Consider the following 6,259-nt stretch of genomic DNA (forward strand, 5'->3'; position numbering starts at 1 on the left):
CAAAAAACTATATTTAAAAGTTTATCTGAAGCTAATATGAAGCTTCAGCACCCAAATGAGTCAAATCAAGTAGATATCTTTCAACGTTACAGTCTTTTTAGTGCCAAAGTCCCTCTTTTTGTTACTATACTTCCACCTGCAGCTCAACAGGGAAACACTGTCCGAGGAAACACAAAGAGGGAATTTGATGCTAAAAAGACTGTAAATATGGCAGATATCCACTTGATACGACTAACTCAGACTGCTGAAGCCTCATATAAGCTTCACATCAACTTTTAAATGTATTTTTTCACAAAATGACTGTGTGGACACACTGTGGATTTCCGCCTCTATCACTTACATTGAAAGCACATTTGAAGGATCTTTTAATAGCCAGTATGAACAAGAGGAATGATTACAGCGAAGAAAACCTCTTTCACCGTTCATATGGACATCTGACTGCTGTTTTAAGACACACTTGAAAAGTTGTGAACTTGTCCTTTAAAGGAACGACAGAGAGAACAGAGCAAACAGACTATTTGATCTAGTTTATATACATTTGAAAATACATGTAAACCTAAACTGACTCATAATTGCTGTACTTTTTATTCTCTCACACAAATATTTGTATATTTTGTTACATTTTTACATTCCAGAAAGGTTATTAAAGATTATTAAAGGAGCAGCTAAAGCAGGAAAATAGTGACAAATAGTTCCTAGTACTAATTTTCACACCAACCTTTAATTAACAGTAATCAAAAATTTACATTTAAATAATAAAATGCTGCTTTACCTTTAAACTGAAGCACCAAAATAAGAATTAATTCCAGTGGAGTCATTCTCTGTCAGCAGGCAGAAGTTATCGGCCGTTTCTCCTCTGATACAGATGTCTGTGATGGCGCTGTTTCCTCTTTGTGGTTGACTGCCTGACTGAAAATGACAACATCACCCACCACCCAACCTGTTGTAAGTCCTACAGAGTAATGGGTTACAACACTTCTGTTTGTGTGTTGTGCATTCAGACAGTTCAGACCACAGCACGCAGTAGCCACAATTATAAGAAACTTGTTTCTCACAAACTGCTGTTGTGTCATTTTGGAAATTACAAATAAAATCCTTTTTTAAGAGCACCCTACCTCGTTACTTTGATAGACTTCTTGAACAGAACAACACAAACAGCTAATAATATAACTAATGCGATGTTTTAAATGATTGACGGTGCATTCAAGGTGACGTGACTGAACAGACATAGACATCATATACTACAGATGTAGAGAAATGTTTTGGTGTTTTCTTGTTTGTTTTCGTTTTTTTTAGCCTAAGATGTAAAAAAAAAAAAAAAATACGTATTAGGATGATCTAGGTTTACATCAGCATATCAGTTTTTCCACTGTAATCAAAAGCACCATTATTTCTGCGATGTATGTTGCTCACGCACAGTGCAGAATAATGGAGAAGCTGTAAAAGTTGTGAAATTAAAAGAGGAAGTGCTTGTTTGGTGAAAAACCAAAAAGAGAATAAAAAGATTATCATCACGTTAGCCAATTCTTATTTCCTTACAGAGCATGATCTGTATATATATATATATATATGTATATATATATATATATATATATATATATATATAATATACATCAACATCAAATTCACCTTATCCATTCTATTCTATTCTATTCTATTAATCTATTAATCTGGGGCTCTACTGGAATATCTTTGCATCATTTACTGATCCAAAAACTCCTTATTTATCTTACACTGGCCCTAAATGCAGCCCCTCAGTTCAGCCTCTGTTTTAAACAGGCTGTTTTAGCTCCTGTCTCTTTAAGGCCCCCCTCTGTTCTGATTCAACAGCTGTTGGAAGCTGCCCCTCAGCAGGTATCTGCCGTCTGTTGAGGCTACATCAACAAACCATGAAACACCCCATAATAATAGGATTTCATTACTTTTTCACATTTCTTGCTCGAAATGTCAACTTCTCATATTATAGTACATATTCAAGTTGAAATCCGATCTGAAATATGATAAATAAACTCCTTATTTATTTTATACTGTCTCTTTAAACGCAAAATATGTAATTTCAGCTGCTAGGGGTCTCTCAATCAAAATAATAACAAAAGATGGAGTGTGATGATGGTGAGAAGTAGCGTGGGATCATGAGAGTTGTTGTCTTCATTGTTAAACAACCAGCTTCTTCGGGTTAGGATTACACCAATGTTCATCGTTCAGGATGTTTTTACCAGGGGCCAAATAGAGATCTCCTCCTCTCCAACAACAAACATACATGAGGATTAAAACTGTAAAAATACTGAATAAAGCTGTTTCATGTAAAAAAAAATCAGTGTTTCTCCAATGATGTTCGTCGAGCACCGGACTTCCGGGAGGGGCTGGTAGATGAGCTGCTGCTAACGTTTGCTCAGCTTGTTTCTCTGATAACTTAAAATCCAGTGATCCGATGACTAAAATCCTTCATCCTGTTAAAAGATACAGTTAGAAATGACCAAGATCTAAAAAGTTTATCATAAAAATGTGGCTTAACTGAATACAAGTCAATTCATAACAGTGTCTGTCGAACAACCACAACGCCAAGGTATTATCTTGTATGGGTATACTCTTTGGTAGACGCCATTGTAGGGGACAAACAAAATGCCGACACATGAATCTTGTTCGTGTATACTCTTTACCTTGATTAAAATCACAGATTTCCCTGGGGTGGAAAATTGTTGGAAACATTTGGGATAATGTAAATACACAACTCAACAAAATATATAACATAGGTCTAGTGGTTTTTAGACATTTTAATGCATAATAGTTACATATTATAGCTTTAAATACCCGTGCATGTGTCACGCAGTGGTGTGTCTTAAAGAGATATCCATGTCAACTGTCGCAGTGGGGTCAGTACCCGTACATATGTAATATGTAACTGGGTGGAGAGATAGTCTCAATATGATAGAGAACTCAACAATACAATAGGTTAATGTTAAGGCCATCAGTTTTAATAATTTCTCCTTCAATTCTGGGAAATGTTTTTTTTGTCCAACCGGAAACCCCATTTCTAGAATATGAGCTAAAATATCTGAAATAAACCAATATTTTAACTTTTTTTTAACACAGGCCATCTAGATGTAGTATGTTTATCATATTACTTGTTCAGCTGTACTAGATATTTGATATATTCAGTAAATATATCTTTTACGACCCCATATGTACAACCCTACTCTGAAAACCGGAAGAACTGCAACTGTGGTGCCAATTTGTATCAAGCTGCATGGCCCGGCTCTAGGGAATTGTAGTTTTTTTTTTTAAATGTTTGTGTTTTCTTAGAATTGGAAGTTATGAATTCTGAATTGAGAGTACACTGAGTGAGTTTAAGAGGACAGTAAATACATTTGTGTAATCAGATTTTAAATATCTAATTGTTAAATAGGCAGAAAATAATTTTAACCATATTTTACCCATATATGACAGTGTCCCCAGTTGTTGACTGTACTCACATGATAGTTCAGGTCAATCGTGCTCTATAAAAGGTGGTACCATGTCTGTAGCCCCGTTTGTTGCTGAATTATAAGCCTTCAAACATGCACTGAGGTCAAGGTTCAAAGGTCAGTATATCAAAGCAGGAGCCATGTAGAATCTTCATACCGACATATGTTACTCTCCAGGGCAAGACCTTTCCAATGATGTATTCGGTTTAGCTCTGCGATAAAGTTCAAATTTTCTCATTTCATGGACACAGGCCATCCCAGGCCAAGTTTCAGAGAGCACTTTAAAGGCCCAAGATATAAAATGAAGCTTTTTGTTTGTTTGTTTTCATGAAAGTAGTGAGCAAAATGAGTCACCTTCAGAGATTACAATACTACTGACAATCTAGGGCATTACTACAGGCTTGGAGGAAAGCCTGAAGTGCTATGGTTAGGGTTAGGGTTAGGGTAAGGGTTATGGTTAGGATTAGGATTAGGGTTAGGGTTAGGGGTAAGGGTTTGGGTAAGGGTTAGGGTTAGGGTTAGGGTTAGGGTTAAGGTTAGGGTAAGGGTTAGGGTAAGGGTTATGGTTAGGATTAGGGTTAGGGTTAGGGGTTAGGGTTAGGGTAAAGGTTACGGTTAGGATTAGGGTTAGGGGTTAGGGTAAGGGTTAGGGTAAGGGTTAGGGTTAGGGTCAGGGTTAGGGATTATAGTTAGGGTTAGGATTTGGGTTAGGGTTAGGGGTTAGGGTTAGGGTAAAGCTTAGGTTTAGGGTAAGGGTTAGGGTTAGGGTTAGGGTCAGGGTCAGGGTCAGGGGTTATAGTTAGGGTTAGGGTTAGGGGTTAGGGTTAGGGTTAGGGTTAGGGTTAGGGTCAGGGTTAGGGTCAGGGTTAGGGTAAGGGTTAGGGTTAGGGTCAGGGTTAGGGATTATAGTTAGGGTTAGGGTTAGGGTTAGGGTTAGGGGTTAGGGTTAGGGTTAGGGTTAGGGTCAGGGTTAGGGGTTAGGGTTACTAACCTACTTAACCCTACATGTAACATCCTTTACTGATTTCACTTGTGAAAACTATTTTGGTCATTCAGAGGAAGTCTGAAAACAGGATGGAGACAATGTAAAATATGGTTGAACAAACATGACACTGAAGAGATGTTTTTACCAAATGCAACAAAACTTTTAGGTCACTTTGAAAAGTTTGAAAAACGTATTGTTTCTTATTATGCAAAAAACATATGAAGGTCTCACAAACATGTCTAATTATCAGTATCTTACACACCAGATACAAATGTTATCAATGCCATTTACTTTAATTTTGCTATAGTTTATTGACAGTGACCAGATATTAAACAGCATAAATTGACAAGACAAAAATATATAAATTAGTTCTCCATAAAAGTTCCTGTAAAAAAAAATTGAAAAAGACAAAGAAATGTTGGAGCTGCTAATTTAGTAAAAAGCAGAAAAAGAATGCATCAAACATCCCCTAAAGTTTTACAAATAAAATGTTTTCAAAAGTTGTACAAAAGAAAAAGATAAAATAAATATTTATCCTAAATCAGAAGAAAGTGAAGCAGCAGATTTATGGTTTGGAGGAACATGTTACTATATTCGAAATATAATAAGAAAAGTAAAGGGTATGACATAACAAGTAAAATGAGCCTTTTTCACCTCTTGTCATAGTAGGAAAAGCACAGGTGTAACAAATAACATTAACAATGTGCAATACAAGGACAATGAAACTGAAGCAGCTAAATGGAATTCAATAAGAAGGTTGTTGATCAGTGCAGTCAGGTAGCAGCAGAAGTTGCTTCTACATTTTCATACTTGACTTCATCGCCATCGTCATGCACCTGTGAAATACAATACAACATGTGAGATTCTGAAAAAGTGTTTCATGGGTACAAAATGTTGTAGTTTTTTTTGTAACTCACGTTGTTTTGGTGAGGTGGTGTTTTGTTCCCTGGAAAATAAATAAATGAATAGTAGTTTAAATTCTGAACTTCTGGTGGTTTATGTTGAAAAATGAATACAAAATTATGTTCTGACCTCTGCCTTTGATGAGAAGAACAACAATTACAGTAATCAGGAGAAGTCCTGAAATACGCAGAGTCAACATGACGTAGTCCAGAGGAGACCAATCTGTGGTACATTGTTTAGAAAAAACATGTCAGTTAATCATTGAACTAATATTGAATTCCTTGCAGAACAAACCCAGCAGTGTATCTGGTAGGCTGAACATTATCTTACCTGTATTGGACTTGTCTGTCTGATCATCATTTATCCCACATGTGAAGACAGGTGTGTAGTCAACCTCTATCTGGACATTATTCCTCTCATCAACCACCTGGCAGGTGTATCTCCTGTTGTGGCCACTCTGACGCTTCACAGTCAGAGGAGAGACACACTTCATCGATTCGATGATCTCGTATGTGACACCTTCACCAGGCAGCACAGTGCCTGTTTCATTCACCCAGCGGATGCTGTTCTGTCGACAAGGAGTGAGGCCGCTGAATCTCAGCAGAGAACACTCTAATGTGACTTTACCGTCTGTCTTTGGATCAGCATCTGGTGGAGATGGCAAGACTGAAAGAAAAAAGATAAAACCGTTGATTTAGAGTCAAAAAGCTGCTTTTCCTGACCAGTGTGAGGGCAAATTCAGTTTGACTGAAAATAACTGAAATTAAATGAAGGAAAACTGAGTCAGGACCTATCCATGGTGTTTCCCTGAATTAGACAGGCTGACTAAAGCTGAAAATAAATACATTACAAATGACCTGTAATGAACTCTGGGTCTCTGCAGTGGTGGATGGGGACTTTACGCCAC

The 6,259-nt window shown here is 37.1% G+C and overlaps 1 long non-coding RNA gene across 1 annotated transcript; it reads right to left on the minus strand.

The window, feature by feature from the left end:
• Positions 1-5,013: 5,013 nt before the first annotated feature.
• On the minus strand, positions 5,014-5,575 carry LOC137169839 (uncharacterized). Its single transcript, XR_010924552.1, has 3 exons — positions 5,482-5,575; positions 5,367-5,395; positions 5,014-5,285 (listed from the first exon to the last, which is right to left on the minus strand). It is a non-coding gene; the product is annotated as an uncharacterized lncRNA (long non-coding RNA).
• Between the last annotated feature and the right edge of the window lie 684 nt (positions 5,576-6,259).

Source organism: Thunnus thynnus, chromosome 18, assembly GCF_963924715.1.
Source record: "Thunnus thynnus chromosome 18, fThuThy2.1, whole genome shotgun sequence".
NCBI lineage: Eukaryota > Metazoa > Chordata > Actinopteri > Scombriformes > Scombridae > Thunnus > Thunnus thynnus.